Source organism: Nicotiana tomentosiformis, chromosome 5, assembly GCF_000390325.3.
Source record: "Nicotiana tomentosiformis chromosome 5, ASM39032v3, whole genome shotgun sequence".
NCBI lineage: Eukaryota > Viridiplantae > Streptophyta > Magnoliopsida > Solanales > Solanaceae > Nicotiana > Nicotiana tomentosiformis.
The window spans coordinates 130138809-130156032 of NC_090816.1; the positions used below are offsets into that span (position 1 = coordinate 130138809).

Genomic DNA, 17224 nt, shown 5'->3' on the forward strand with positions numbered 1-17224 from the left:
TTCATCAAAAATATAACAAAACTGCAGACAAAACATACTTTACCTATACAAAACACAAAACAAAACTTCAGCTCCTAGAATTAAGTTATCCTTGAAGTATTATAAACTTCACACTTTAATAGCATTATCTATTTAACTCTCAAAATTTTTAAATATTTCAACGTCTCCAAAAATCACTGAAGAATATATAGAATTTTCATCAAAAACACAAACACAGTTTCTAAAAAACTAAAAACACAATCGTAAAAGTAAAACCTACAAAACTAATGCACCAATCAAAGTAAATCTTAGGAAACTATTTTACCACAAATAAAAAAAAAATAAACGCGATGTACAAAAAACTCAGAAATTAAATCATAAAAATAACACTAAAATAAAACCTCATACAAAGTTAATGCAATGTACAAAAGCAACCATTAAAATCGTACCACTGATTATACTATACGTAATGTTGTTAGGGAACAAACAGCTGCAAAATCAAGAAGAATGCAATGACGAAAATCGTTTGATTTCAGAGAAGAAGAAATCAAAAATGCGAAGAAGCGGAGATAGAGAGAGAGAGAGAGAGAGAGAGAGAGAGAGAGAGAGAGAGTAGACAAAATACCGTATACTTGGAGAGAAAGTAGTCTTTTACTAAAAAAGGGCAAAATCGTCTTTTTAAAATGCTTTTAACAAAAAAAGGGTGCGGATGCAAACAGAAAAATAAAGAGGGTACAGGTTAAAAAGGGGCGACCAAATAGGGCTCCCCATGTAATTTTTACGTTTTCTTTATACAATAAATATCCACCCATTAATGAAAGAAATGGTCCCAACAATATAATGAACGTTACGGACCGTTACAACCTTCCCTATTCCATAATTATGGTCCATTACTACTATATGATAATGATAATATATGTTAAAAATGATAAAGTGAAGATGTAAATCCATAAGAATGATAATTTGATAGTGAAGAAACTCGAAGAGCAAATGAAGATCAACAAGAGGTGTCTACTCTTTTTCTTTTTTAAGAATTTCTGTTTGAATTTACGAGTTAATGATAAATGTAGTTTGCGACACCATCTATCTATATATCTATATAAATGTGGGAATGAGAAAAGTGATATGGCATCTCTCATTAGCTAGGAATTGTATTTATCTTTTTTCTCCTTTTTTGGGTTTTTCTTCTATTATAATAATTGTTTACCTCATTATTAATTGAAAAGGCACCAACCCCACTTATTGAGGAAACCTAACGGTTTCTTCCTCTTACATAGAAGCCTATTAATTTCTATCAAGTAACCGTTTCATTGTGGATGAACGTAGTATTCAATTGATTGAATTCAATGAATAATAAATGTGGTATATTCATTCCGAATTTATAACGTAAATTGTGTGACTCTTATCTATACAATAACATTCAATATCAATGTAAATAGTAAATACGGGAATTACGTCTGCCTATAGATATTATGCATGAACCCTGAGGCTTTCCTGTTCCCTACCTAATCTCCCAGTATTTTCTTTTTGTTTTGTTTGTTTCAGTAGAAGAAGACTAGCAAGTAGAAGTTGTCAAAACAATGGATGACTTACATAATGCAGTTTCAAGGTTTTGTTGCTGATTAAAAGGATTCTCAAGAATTCGTTCTCAATAGGGGAAGAATTAGTATAGGCAATGCCCTAAGGAGGTTTGTGAGTTTTTATTTTGAAATTCATAAGCGCATAAATAAAATGATCGAATATCATTTGATAGTAGTTTCATTCACTTAGACGTTTCTCTGAGTTTTTTATCTCCTTTAATTTGATATCTCATAACATTGACCTTCCTTAAACGTTATTCCATTTATCAGAGCATTTAAAATAAAAAGCTTTAAAACTTTAGTTTAATTTTTAGTCTCTAAAAGTTAATATATTTCTGGGGAAGGCATTGTGGTCATATATTTATATGTATCATACTCTTAGGAAGTGAAGTGACGCATCTTTTAGACCAGAAAAACTATGGATCTATTTTCTATTTTGGTTGCATTTTTCTTATTTTGTTATTACCATATTCCAAAAGTCTAAAAGTGACTAATGCAATATAAGAGAGAGCCAAGATTATTTATAATGTTGCAAAGCGAATAATCAAGGTAATATACTAACGTTGTAATAATTACCTTTGTAATAAAGTCTCTTTTACTACTCTAATATTGGATATATAATGTACATTGTATTTGATAATGTGGTACATCTTTTTCTGAATCAACTCTTGATGATCTCCCCGACTCTACTTTTAATATCAACATTTGGCATGATTTCCCACTACGGAAAATGAGCCTATGGCAACGGATTTTTTGCTGTAGACGACATATTGCAACGATTTTAACCGTTACCGAAGGTTTTGGATGTTATTAGTTCACTTTAGCAACCAAACCGTTGCCATTGTACAATAATGTTGCCGTAATATTTTCTATAGCCACGGTTTACTTAACCGTTATATTTTATTTATCTGTGGCAACAGTTAAATGTTATTGGAACAGTTTATGTTCCCCAAAATTTTTTCGCTAAACCCGCCAAAATCCTCTTTCTTTAATAACTTTTTTTACTTTTATTTTATAATTTTAATATTTAATACTTATAAAATTACTCAAACCCACAACTTTTATTTCTATTCTTAAAAACTAAAATTAGAAGACCGTTTCGCTTAAGACCCCTCTCTTTCTAAATACCTCATACCCCTCTCTTTCTAATCCCATAGACTCCTCTCTTTCTATTCCCTTTCACTAACCCATTCACTCTAATCTTTTAGATCCGACCATTTTTCCCTTTTCAATCAGAGAAATCTTTCAAATCCAAACAGACCCAGTTAAAACAATTAGATTTATCCCCAAATTCGAAAAGATCTGTATCCGTTTTGCAGACCTTCAGTCTATCTGCTCAACATCGTCTTATTCAACCAATATCGGTGGCTTGTGACTTCAATAGCGAAAATCTTCAACGCAAAAGGCAGTCTCTGAGAAATTGACTTTAGCTGTAAGTTTTTCTCTTTTCAATTTGGATATTTTTCTTCTTTAATCATTCTTTTTTCTCTAATATTTAGGGTGTGGCTAGTGTATTAAATATCTTACTTTTTGGTAGGTATGGTGCAATGATTTTCTCTGAAATAATTAATTTTTGGAAAGTGATAGAAATTGATGTCGGATTTTCAGAAAGGGTGTGGCTACTGATTATATCTTAATTTCTTTTGTTGCTGATGCTAAAAAATGCCATTTATTATCTAAAAAAGTCTGTATCTTCTGATTTGGGGTTATTCTATTTTGCTTCAAGATTCAATTTTATTCTGTATTGAATTTGATTAATTACGTATCCCCGGAAGAAGAAAAAAGAGAAATAAATAGGGCAAAGTTGTGTGTCCTTGTAAGCATTTTAGCAATAAAATGAGAAGAATAAGAAGTTCACTATTAAAGGGACAACGAGAAAGTTAGCTGCAGAGGAGGGTTAGAAAAATACAAGGCAGTAAGCATAAATTTGGGTCGATTTATTTGTTGTACTAGACCAAGGTTTGGGCCAATGTCCTTATGATCAAATTAACTCTGCTCATATTTCATACTATACAATTTCTTTATATTAATTAATCTTGACAAAGAAAAAAAAATTACTCTATTGTAGATGCTGTCATCCAATCTATTTTTAAGGAGGTTCGCTGTGTCATTCTTCAAATATTTCTGCTTTGCAATCCTCTTCTCGTGTGGACTGCTGACTGTGGACTTGCTGTATTAGAAGAACATGAGCATAACTAATAGCGAAAGAACTAAAAATTTCACACCATCAAAATTACAGAAAAATGAGAGAACTTTGCTGAATTGTCATTATGTTATTACCATTTGAAGTAAAACCAAAATAGGACAAGGTTGTGCGTCCTTGTAAGCATTCATAAATCAAATGTTGGTTATTCACCTGTTGGTATGAGTTATGAAACTGCTGTGGAAGGTCATCATTGGAGGATAATAACATTAGCGTTTTCACATATTAGTGTGCTTCATCTTATTTTTAACTGGAATAATCTGAATAAGTGTGCTTCATCACAGATGTCAATGAGGTTTATTCTCTGTCCTAGGATAATTAGGGAAAGATTATAAAAACATATAAGACTATATTCATATAATCGTTCCCTAAACATCCTAAGATAGAGAATAAACTTTATTGCTATTCTTGATCCCATAGGTTCCTATCAAATCATCTTTTTGTTGCTAACCTTTTGCATTCTTATCTTGATCTGGTATGCTTGTAATATTCTCTATTTCAGTTTGTTTGTAGAAAAAGATGTGAGTGGGACAAAGTTACATAAGATGAGAAGCTGCTTGAATTAAAACACTCTCAAGGATCTTTTTTATTTATTTATTTGCTTTTAAAGAATCTTAATTTTGGTGATTTGCCTAAGTCATATAGGATATCTATGGAAAATGGAGATAAAAGTTGGATGAATTTGCTAAGTTGGATGATATTTCTTATTTTTCACACTAACCTAATTGCACTAAATTTGTAGGAAAAGTATGATATTCCTGACGAGGCGAAACCATGGGCTTTTGAATCACCACAAGGTAATTATATCCATTCTTTCTGTGACCTATTATCTACTTGTTTCTTGTTTTACTTTATGTGAAGGATTGGTTGTAAAAGGGAAACAGTAAAGTTTCAAAAGGGAAAAAGGGAAGCTTCTTCTGTACAAGAAGCTGCTATTCATCTAATCAATCGACTAGTAACAATCAAGGTCAGTACGTACCAAATGTTATACCTCTTCTTCTATAGTTCTATTTCTTTTTCTTCTCCTCCTTCCTTGTGCTGCTTCTTCGGCTTATATCACTACTTTCTTTGTTTGTGTCTATAGCATGAGCTTTGCCTAAGGATCATTGAGAGCACTTGAGTCATTTGACTTGATATTTAGATTAGTTACACTAATTCTTAGATGGATCACAATATTTTCTTACGGTTGTACTCTCATTATATCCCAAAATACTGCAATTGGCTTGGCTTGGACTTCTATTTGTTTACGTTTAGGATATAGTTGAATTGTGCTATGTGCAATTAAGTCCATGTCATTCATTTGTTGCTCACATCTAACGCTCGAAGTTGGAATAGGTAATTGGCTATTATTTCAGACTTTGCAGCTGTCCCAATTCACTTAGATTTGTGTCACGACCCAAAACTAACCCTGTCGTGATGGTGCCTATCGTGGAACTAGGCAAGCCGACTCATTTCCAAAACAAACCGATATATTCATTTCAAAGATAATTTTAACATAAAACCTCCATTTAAAGAGTTCAAATCAAAGAAAAACAGAAGTGCGGAAAAGAAAAGCCCGACATCGGGGTGTCACTAGTCATGAGCATCTACTATAATCTGTCTAACAATATCAAGGCTAACTTAGCCTGAAAAATAGCTAAATACAACTAGAGGAAGATAAGAGGGAGAAGAGCAGGGGCTGCGATCGCCAAACAGCTTCCTTACTATCTCCAAGAAAACCTGTAACCAGAACACTCAATAACAGCTACTGTGTCCAGCTACACCTGAATCTGCACACAAGGTGCAGGGAGTAACGTGAGTACGCCAACTCAGTAAGTAACAACAATAAATAAAGACTGAGCAGTAGTGACGAGCAATAAAGCATGTAACGTTCATATCAGGAAATCTCAGCAAAATACCACATGCTCTTAAAAATCAGGATTTGAATCAAACATCTCGTTTAAACCTAGTACCAGTAAAAATCATTTTAAAGACATTTTTCCAACAGTTTTTCAAACAAAGGCTCAATGCAAATGTGAGTAAAAATGATGAAATCATAAACAGCCCCTCAGGCAAACCTCATAGTCACTCTTGCCACTCGGGCATACCTCACAATCACTCTTGCTACTCGGGCATACCTCACAATCACTCAGCACTTGGCACTCGTACTCAGTAGGTACCTGCGCTCACTGGGGGTGTGTACAGACTCCGGAGGGGATCCTTCATCCCAAGAGCTATAATCTGCACGGACAACTCACGTGCGATAATAATAAAGTATGCTGCAGGCGGGCAGCCCCGATCCACACTCATCCTCACAAATCAGGCCCTCGGCCTCACTCAGTCACAAGTATGCTGCAGGCGGGCAGCCCCGATCTACACTCATCCTCACAAATCAGGCCCTCGGCCTCACTCAGTCATAAATATCTCAGGCCACTCGGGCATTTCAGTAAAACAGGGCATTCGGCCCAAAACATTTATATGCATCAAAATAGAGTCATAAGACTGAGTTATGCATTAAACAAGTATAACCATGACTGAGTATAGATTTTCAATCGAAAACAGTGAGAGGATGCTACAAAACAGCCCCTAAGGGTCCAAACAGCATTGGCACAAGGCCCAAATATGGCATTCAGCCCAATTTATAGAAATTCTTTCTAAATCATATAAGTATCAACGGTTTCAACAAAGTATGCAACTTTACAGTTGCTACGGGGCGGACCAAGTTACAAATCCCCAATAGTGCACACCCACACGCCCGTCACCTAGCATGTGCGTCACTTCAAAATAATAGAATGATACAAAATCTGGGGTTTCATACCCTCAGGACTAGATTTACAATCGTTACTTACCTCAACAAGATGAACCCAACATCGAGCAAGCTAATCAATACTCAGAAAATTTCCACTCCGTGCATATCCACCCCCGAATGCCTTCTTGTCTCCTCAATTCAATGCCAACGATTCAAAACTGAAATTCACCCCTTAATGATAATACAACGATCTACTATACTCAGCAACTTCAATCTACAATATCAAAATCCATTGGGACCAACATTAGTAACCTATTCCATAGTTTCATTGTATTCATAAATTTCATCGCCAAGATTACCATTCACCTTCTCTCTTATTTTCTCAAAAGTACTATTCATGCCATGAACTAGAGTTTTATAATCCAATCTTTCAACCATTAAAACTTGTAACAAATGCTTCAAATACTTTTAACTACTCATAATAAATAAGTTTAAAGCATTGGAATTACCTCTAGTAGATCAATCTTGAAAAATCACAACTTTGGTGATTTTTGTGTTCTTGAGGATTTGATGATGAAATCTTGTATTTGGATGTAAGAATGATGTTATAAATCATGTATATTGAGTAATAATCAACCCAAAACATCATTAACAGCTTACCTTGGTTGATTGGACTTGATTTGAGCTCAAAATAGTCCCTTCACCTCAAGAACCCTAACCCCCAAATACTCAAAATATCCCCCTTCCCCGACCTTGTATTAATAGGCCCAGATTTCTGGGTTTCGGATGCGGCCCTGGATGCTTCGCATCCCCACTTCACTCCTCTTTGAAGGTTGGATGCGGACCTGGACGTTATGGCAGCACTTCACTGCCAGCCTCTCTTTCGGACGCGACCTCGGATGCTTCGCATCCACAGGCTCCTCCGCCAGCCTTTGGTAATTTAGTCATAACTTCTTGTAGGAGTGTCCAAATGACGAACGGTTTAAAGCATTAGAAACTAGACTCAAATATATTTCATTTGATAGGTAATAAACCATATAACACTTCGTATAATGAGAGTTATGCTCAATGGAATTTAGGTCTTATGCGAACTCACTTGAAACTTTAATCTTATGAAATTTCCAACTTCCAAACTTCTCATTAACCATCCGAAATCATCCCGAGCCCCTCGGGACCTTAACCAAATATACCAACAAGTCTTAAGATATCATACGGAGCTATTGGAATCATCAAAATTAAATTCTGAGGTCGTTTACACATAGATCCATATCCGGTCCACTTTTCTAACTTAAATTTCTCAATTATGAGACTAAGTATCTTATTTCACTCCGAGTTCCTTTCCGACCCGAACCAACTAACCCGATACAACTCAACACAGCTGAACAACACATAAATAAGGATATATGGGGGAAACGGGGCTATAACTCTCAGAACGAATGACCGGGTCGTTACATCCTCCCCCACTTAAACATACGTTCGTCCTCGAACGTGCCCAGAGTTGTTCCAAAAGCCATCAAATCACTGTATAACTTTCCCATGCACATACCCGGGGCTGATCCCACATCACTCTAACCCATACAGGTCCGATAGCACAGCATAACTGAAATTCCTCAATTCAACCTAGCCCACAAGCCTTCGAATCAAATTTCCGACATCCGAAATTTCTTATAAGATTAGAAGTTCGCATCTACATACCGTATAAGTCTGAACAAGCTGTACCAAAAGCCGTAACCATAACTCACATACTCAAATTCAAATACCGCATAGCTCGAATGCTCTAAGCAATGATTTCAAATCAGAGTATCGACTCAAATCAACAAATGCTGGTAATAAACCTCATATCAGACAAAACCTCGTTCTAAAACCTTCGTACACTACCGATGATAAAAGAAACATACCGAATTCATAACCATTCATTAGACCAACAGGTCATGGAGCTCCCGTTCCTTCTACAAGAACTATAGCAAATTTCAAAGCCGACTTCCGATATTATCCTCCTAATTATACCACAATCAATCTGATAGCATCCATTCTAGGCCCAATGACCTCGTCTCCTCCAGCACGACCACTCTAGTGACATGACACATCAATACAATTTAAAGCCACAACCCGTGCAATTCGTGCACCAGATAACAACATTCCAAATGTACCCAATCGTAATAATGACCCAAACAGGAGAACCGTTCCGCAAGCTCGACGAGTACCACCCCGACGCTATGCTAATAACCCATTACACACCGCAGAACCATAATATATGAATCTTACACAAGGGATCATATTTCCACATAACCCTGCTGCAATACGCGACCCTATCCAAATACTGGTCCATATGAAACACCTCAAGCCACCCTGCTAAAATCAATAACCATGCACAATTCGACATCAAGTACCCAAAGTATATTACTATAACCACAGAGAAGCAAACGACACCATGCCATATAAAATCTGAAAGAACGTGACCAATACGTCATCAACCAAGCAATATCCAATACTATTCTCACTCAAATTCCGCTATAAGGCCATAATAGAACCGCACCATATGTGCATATAACCAACGAATCACAACTCCTCGTAGCATAGAATAGTAACTCACATATCATTCTAGAACACGAATAAGTTTCACATCAACCGAATGGCACATCCTTCAACAATAGCAGTATGGAGCCGATCAATCCGGCTCGGTGTAGAATACACATCCTAATTGGGCCTACCAATGGGCCCTGAATCAACTATGGTCAGCCACCAATAGATAAACAACCTCCGAACGTCCACAATGACGGAATCATAACACCTTCTATCATCTGGCTAGCTCCGGCCATAACTTCACAGTCCACCACCATGAAACAATCTACTCATGAGAACTCCCAATCTTCAATTCCATAGAATACATGAATCACCCTATTTGATTCCACCTCCATCGCCCGAATGCCTAACACCTCTCTCATACACAATCCTCCCACGAGAAATACTTTGAAACTTCTTCCGTGCCACCTAGTCATCGAAAACCATTCATGCTGCCTAAGAATTTATGTCCTTCCCTTCAAAACTGAACTGTGACCTGGTACATGTAAATCCTATTCCCGCACAACACACCACATCTGTTATGCCATCATATGAAAAGTATAAGAATTCCATTATCAACTCTGAGTCACTAGCAAATTACATACATTATTAGTCAGAAACCTCTTTCTTGCTTCTTTCTAGGATGAAACTATAACACACAACACGTTCCGTACATCGGTAGAAAATATCTGGTTCAAACCATGGTAGAACCCATCATGAACACTTTGAAATCCATTTGCACATAACCAAGCTATCTGAACTGAATTCCTCTAACTCCACCAAGCCACATAGGTTTCCAAATTCGAGAGTATTGCCACGAAATACCTGTAGATACTAGCCACATCATAAGTATCCAAAGAGCCGATCATACCCATTATTGTGCTAACCCAACATACTACCAAGTTGTCCTATTTCTCCAAGTCCTTTCTAAATTGCCTTCAAATTGCTACTTTTTCCTTGTTAGAACACTACTATCCTTAACTAAAACTTACCCCACGAACTCTAGCATAGAATCAGGCCGTCCTAAGGCTTATAAGCCGCCGAATTTCTTTTTTTTTTTCTTTTTTTTTTTGTATCCCAAAGGTTCCACAACCAAAAATGCTTACTCTGTAGAGACTTTATGTGAACCTAAAACTGTTTCCTTCGCCTTCTTGATACTGAAATGCATAATTCACAATGATATAAGATGCCACGAGTCTCAACACCGTTCAATGCAACTCCAGTTTTCTAGCCATATTTATAAATCTTGAATCCATTGGAACCATTCTCGAGAGTCATCCACTCTACTCAATTCTCGAATTAACCGACCAAACGGACCGAAACGACTTGTGTCCCATTAGCACACCAACACCTAAGGGAATAAAGAGTAACCCGCACTCCTACACAACCGAGCAAATTTCTACTCCATGTACACTATATTCTTTGTGAATAACCGCTCAATTATTTTATGGTCCTCCTATAACCATAGAGTGTAATACAACTTGTGTCCAGAAATTCCTTTACCCGAGTCATCCTCGATCTTGACCTCTGCAACTCATAACTGACTCACCGGTATACCCCGAACCGAAACTAATACGACCCATAACAGTGCAATCAACTCATCGATAGCAGACTCCCCCACTTAGCCTTAAGCTGCAATTATATAAAATTAGAATCTGTAAGGATTTCTCCTTCTCAATTACCAAGGTCTCGCACCGTTAACCTGCCAGACTTCTCGAAGTCTTTTATTAAGCCTTTCATGAACATTCTGAATCTCCAGCCAAAATCACACACACGACCTCCTACCGGGTAGCAAGTAATATTCCTCACAAAGCTTCATCAACATCACGCCACCGCTAGCTGCACACAGGAGATAACCCACATGTAGAATTCCTTACCGACATTTTTCAATGACACTACACTGAGTGCAACGACCACTAAATCCATAAATTCTCCTGAGTTCATGCTCGCCCACCATTTGTATAAGTCTGCACTTTCCCTATTGACATCAACTATACGTCAACAATACCTTCCGAACTTAAGTCATATTGCACCTGACACGATAATCAGATCTCCACACCTCTATTCATTTCAAACACACTCCTTTCTGCCATATTAAATTTTTCCTTTGTACACTAACCATCACTCCAAATAGAGTTTATAGGCCGATTCACATACTAACACGATTCCAAAATATTCTACACTTTCTCAAGGCACACGACTACCCTACTAGTGAATTCATATGCTAATCTGCCACTCTTACTTCGATTAAATCATCTCCTTTAAGAAACTTCTCAACCTCTACTTCTCCTACTTGACCTGCTAGTGCTTCAACCACCGCGAAACACTTCCCGTCATGTCTTCCCTCATACTTTTCTACCCAACCGCTGCATCAAATCGAAATGTATCTCTTTCGCACCTAAACCAATAAAATGTTACCGACTCTAAGTCTCTTCAAAGATTATCTTTCCCGAGCCATCAACATCAAAATACCCATTCGCAACCACCATTACTACACAACCATTTACTCTTCTTGAGTTCAAACTCATTGACATACATGAGAATTTAATTTGCCCCAAAATTTAACAACATGAAAGACCCTTCAAAACATTCACACTCGAGACGGTACGTTGCATCAAAATGAAAATTCAAGCACCCAATGGCCTTCCTTTACATTTCAAGGAAATACTTCTCGTCACATTCAAATCGTCTTAACATATCCCGCAGTTACATCACACTCAACACAAAGCCATTCCACCGCTCATTGAGCCACGAATTACACTTGTAAAGGCATTACCGGACATATGAGTCCAAATATACAGGTTACAACTGAAGCTACCGAGCCAAAACTACGGTTTAAACCTGGCCTCAAGTCCTCCAGACTAGCCCATCACCAAAACATATAATACACACCTCGAACCTCGTTCATAGAATCACAAGCCGGCGTTGCACAACTGATACCGAGCGCTCATGGTCGCATACGAGATGCGTGGAAGGAATTCAAAGAGTTATGTCTCAAGCTGAATCATTTTCGCACGATAGAATACAAGAATGTGAAGTTTCCTAAAGGTTCTGTAGCCTCTCGAAGATAAGTACAGACGTCTCTGTACTGATCCGCAAGACTCTACTAAACCCGCTCATGACTCGTGAGACCTATGTAACCTAGGCTCTAATACCAATCTGTCACGACCCAAAACTAACCCTGTCGTGATGGCGCCTATCGTGGAACTAGGCAAGCCGACTCATTTCCAAAACAAACCGATATATTCATTTCAAAGATAATTTCAAGGTAAAAATCTCCATTTAAAGAGTTCAAATCAAAGAAAAATAGAAGTGCGGAAAAGAAAAGCCCGACATCGGGGTGTCACTAGTCATGAGCATCTACTATAATCTGTCTAACAATATCAAGGCTAACTTAGCCTAGAAAATAGCTAAATACAACTAGAGGAAGATAAGAGGGAGAAGAGCAGGGGCTACGATCGCCAAACAGCTTCCTTACTATCTCCAAGAAAACCTGTAACCAGAACACTCAATAACAGCTACTGTGTCCAGCTACACCTGAATCTGCACACAAGGTGCAGGGAGTAACGTGAGTACGCCAACTCAGTAAGTAACAACAATAAATAAAGACTGAGCAGTAGTGACGAGCAATAAAGCATGTAACGTTCATATCAGGAAATCTCAGCAAAATACCACATGCTCTTAAAAATCAGGATTTGAATCAAACATCTCGTTTAAACCTAGTACCAGTAAAAATCATTTTAAAGACATTTTTTCAACAGTTTTTCAAACAAAGGCTCAATGCAAATGTGAGTAAAAATGATGAAATCATAAACAGCCCCTCGGGCAAACCTCATAGTCACTCTTGCCACTCGGGCATACCTCACAATCACTCTTGCCACTCGGGCATACCTCACAATCACTCAGCATTCGGCACTCGCACTCAGTAGGTACCTGCGCTCACTGGGGGTGTGTACAGACTCCGGAGGGGATCCTTCATCCCAAACACTATAATCTGCACGGACAACTCACGTGCGATAATAATAAAGTATGTTGTAGGCGGGCAGCCCTGATCCACACTCATCCTCACAAATCAGGCCCTCGGCCTCACTCAGTCACAAGTATGTTGTAGGCGGGCAGCCCCGATCCACACTCATCCTCACAAATCAGGCCCTCGGCCTCACTCAGTCACAAGTATGCTGCAGGCGGGCAGCCTCGATCTACACTCATCCTCACAAATCAGGCCCTCGGCCTCACTCAGTCATAAATATCTCAAGCCACTCGGGCATTTCAGTAAAACAGGGCATTCGGCCCAAAATATTTATATGCATCAAAATAGAGTCATAAGACTGAGTTATGCATTAAACAAGTATAACCATGACTGAGTATAGATTTTCAATCGAAAACAGTGAGAGGATGATACAAAACAGCCCCTAAGGGTCCAAACAGCATTGGCGCAAGGCCCAAACATGGCATTCAGCCAAATTTACAGAAATTCTTTCTAAATCATATAAGTATCAACGGTTTCAACAAAGTATGCAACTTTACTAAACTCAAAGATCTTTCATTTGATAGGTAATAAACCATACAACACTTCGTATAATGAGAGTTATACTCAATGGAATTTAGGTCTTATGCGAACTCACTTGAAACTTTAATCTTATGAAATTTCCAACTTCCAAACTTCTCATTAACCATTTGAAATCATCCCGAGTCCCTCGGGACCTTAACCAAATATACCAACAAGTCTTAAGATATCATACGGAGCTATTGGAATCATCAAAATTAAATTTCGAGGTCATTTACACATAGATCCATATCCGATCCATTTTTCTAACTTAAATTTCTCAATTATGAGACTAAGTGTCTTATTTCACTCCGAGTTCCTTTTGGACCCGAACCAACTAACCTGATACAACTCAACATAGCTGAACAATACATAAATAAGGATAGATGGGGGAAACGGAGCTATAACTCTCAAAACGAACGACCGGGTCGTTACAATTTGGCATAGTTTATTTATGTATTGCATGTTGTCTTCCTCATATCAGTACATCTGATTTTGTGCTCTTGTGTATATTGTCAACCTTAGTTTTTGTGTTTCGTTGTCATTGTTTTAATATGCTTCTCTGCTAGTTAGTTGTCATGTCAGTGATGGATTTTCATACCTAATAGACCTATAAAGGTACCATGGTTATACCAGAGGCACACTATCAATCAATTTTTTGCTAGGATTCAAGTTAGGAAAAAGTTCTCAATGATAAATGAAACTAAAGAAGAGAAACTATTTGGATGTATCTTGTTGTAAGCTACTCGTCCCTTAATGGTCAACCTGTTGCTATGTAGTGGATATAGTAGTGGGTTTAACTTGTTATTCATAAATGTTTCTTATGCTTCTTGTTTTCTTAGTAGTGATTGTCAGTTCAAATTTCTTATCATCAAAATCATGTCTAGTCCATCCTTCATGCTGTAGTTATATGGGTTTTATTTTTCTATCTCAATACCTATTGGCACCAGAATTGGTCCAAAAGATTTGGCCTCTTTTAGCCCACCGCCCCTGGTCATCGTGTAGGGAATCAAGTGGACCATGTCCACAGTTTTGTATTTCTCTCTCACTTTTTAAAATTCTTCTAGTGGTTTGATTTTTTGCCTTTACCTAGCGGGGTGAACTTGTGCAAAAATGTTCGTCCTGAGACTGCAACCAGTGTTTATTTGGAAGTTTTTCCCTTGCTCTTGCTTAAAAACTAGTTCATTTACAGTGCTGCAGCATGTTCCTAGGCTCATGACTAGCATCTTGTATGTCCAATCTTTTCTTTTTCTTTTTTGTTCCATATATTTAGTCCAGGCATTCAATATCTTTTGGTGTTATGAGCATTCTTAGACCGGATTCACTTGAAGGGTAATGAGTTATCTCTCTTTTGTAGGTGGAGTAGATCAAGAAATGGAAGATGAAGGCAGCGATGATCTAGACCTTACTTTAGATGAACTTTGAATTTCTATAGATGAATGTTCTAGGAATCTTTTGTTATTAAATTTTGAAACTTACTATCTTGAAATGTATTAGACTTGTGCACTTCGGGTAGAACATTTGCTTTATGGATATTATGAGCTTGTTATTATTAATAGTTTCATTTTGTGATTTTTTAAATTTTAGTGTTATTATATATATAAAAATTTATTTACAACAGGGGCTATATTTCTTTTAAATGAACTGTTGCAATAGCCTATGTAAACTGTTGCAATAGGTCCTATAAACCGTTACAAAATGTCCTATAAGCCGTTCCAATAGGTAGTTAAAACCGATGCGATAGCTTTTTCTTCATTGTTGTAGTTTATTATAAACCGTAACAATACAAATAAAACTGTTACAATAGCTTAAAGAAACCGTTGTTATATCCTTACATAACCGTAACAATAGCTTACATAAGTGTTGTATTAGATAATATGGTAACGGTTATGAACCGTTGCTTACACAATATAGTAACGGTTTTAAACCGTTCTAATTTGAAAGAATAATCGTTCCAACAGAGAAAGGGAAAACCATTGAAAACCGTTGCAAGAACCGTTCCTATAGCTCTATTGGCACGCGGGCGGATGTAACGGTCTGTAAATCTTTGCAATATCTCTATAGCAACGGTTTATCTACCTATTGGAACGGTTTTCCATGCGTTACCGTAGACTAATTTTTCAGTAGTGTCCCTATTTTTCTGCTTTTAGGTTATGAAAATAGGAATCTTGATCAAGTTGTGGATGAAACTTGCTAGAGTGATCTTGGCTTCTACAAGAACTCTAAGTTCTATGAAGTTACTTCATCCGATCTTATAATTCATCCATATATTCTTTGGCAAATTCTTTTAGAAGAAGAACGTAGTGACATATTCAAAGGACCTTAGAGCAAGTTATTATATTGTATATGATAGTTTTATAGAATTGGTATTACTATCACATTATGGGAAGTTGGTGGTGGAATAAACATTATGGAAAGAGACATTTGATGCTAGAGACTGTTTCATATTTTCTTTTTCGTCATTTCTTTCTTTCACTGTAATGTGTTTTTTTTTTTTTTGGCAAATATTTCATGTTGCATTTACTATCAGTTTTGTCCTTTGAGTACAAGGGATGAAGTGTGGATTCTAATTTTAAATTGTAGTCACAAGAATATCTCTTTGGAATTTGTTGCATGAGCTCTATGAGGACCATGATTTAAATAGTGTTTTTCACTTTTAAGCTGCTTATTTGATTATTGATCAGGTTATATCAAGGGATAAATAAATGTAATTTTTATGTAATAGCAAACTTAATTGATTATTATAGAGTTTGATTATCTTTTACAAAGATTATATGTTTAAATTTATTTTAATTTTTTTATGATCGCACAAAGCGCGAGTAAGTACACTAGTAGAATAATAAAAAATGCATTTAGTTGAGCAATGCGGTTGTAACCGCAATAATAAAAAGAGTTGTGTTGAGCAATCTTGTGTCAGTTGCGGCGGTTACTGTTAACAACAAAAAAGGCACACCATTGCATATTACGACAATTTTGATATTCTATAATGGCGGATTTTTGGGAACCGCTGTAATATACTTGTGGCGGACGGAATTATGGCGATTTCTTAAGTTGTCGTAATTGAGTATTTTGGCGGTTTTAAACCGCGGTTACACTCAAAAATAACCGTCACAAATCACATTTTTTGTAGATCTATATATATGAATTTTGCTAATCTACTGCATAGTTGTAGTGAGTTTTGCTAATTTACTACATAATTATAGTGTGTTTTACTAAATTATTACATATTTTTAGTAAGTTAGCATTGTATACAACTTTGCATTTATTTTTTTGCCCTTTTTAAAAATAACAACAACAACAACAATAATATACTCATTATTATCCCACACTGTGGGGTCTGGGGAGGATAGTGTGTACGCAAACCTTACCCCTACCTTGTGAGGATAGAGAGGTTGTTTCCAATAGACCCTCGACTCAGGAAAGCATAAGCACCACATTAATAAAATATAGACACAAAGGGATAGTACCAAAAAGCCATATAAAAGCAGAATAAAAATAACAAGATAGTAAGGTGATCAACAATGAAAGAAAACAACGGTTAGTCATAAAAACATACTACCAACAGAAAGCGAAACTGCGTGCGAATACTACTGCTATAAACACTCTAGACTACCTACTCTACTATC

At 36.8% G+C, this 17224-nt stretch overlaps 1 long non-coding RNA gene across 1 annotated transcript; it reads left to right on the forward strand.

Annotated features, from left to right (window-relative positions):
• The first annotated feature begins 2168 nt into the window (after positions 1-2168).
• Positions 2169-15154, forward strand: LOC138891664 (uncharacterized). Its single transcript, XR_011408025.1, has 3 exons — positions 2169-2991; positions 4505-4729; positions 14956-15154. It is a non-coding gene; the product is annotated as an uncharacterized lncRNA (long non-coding RNA).
• The last annotated feature ends 2070 nt before the right edge of the window (positions 15155-17224 follow it).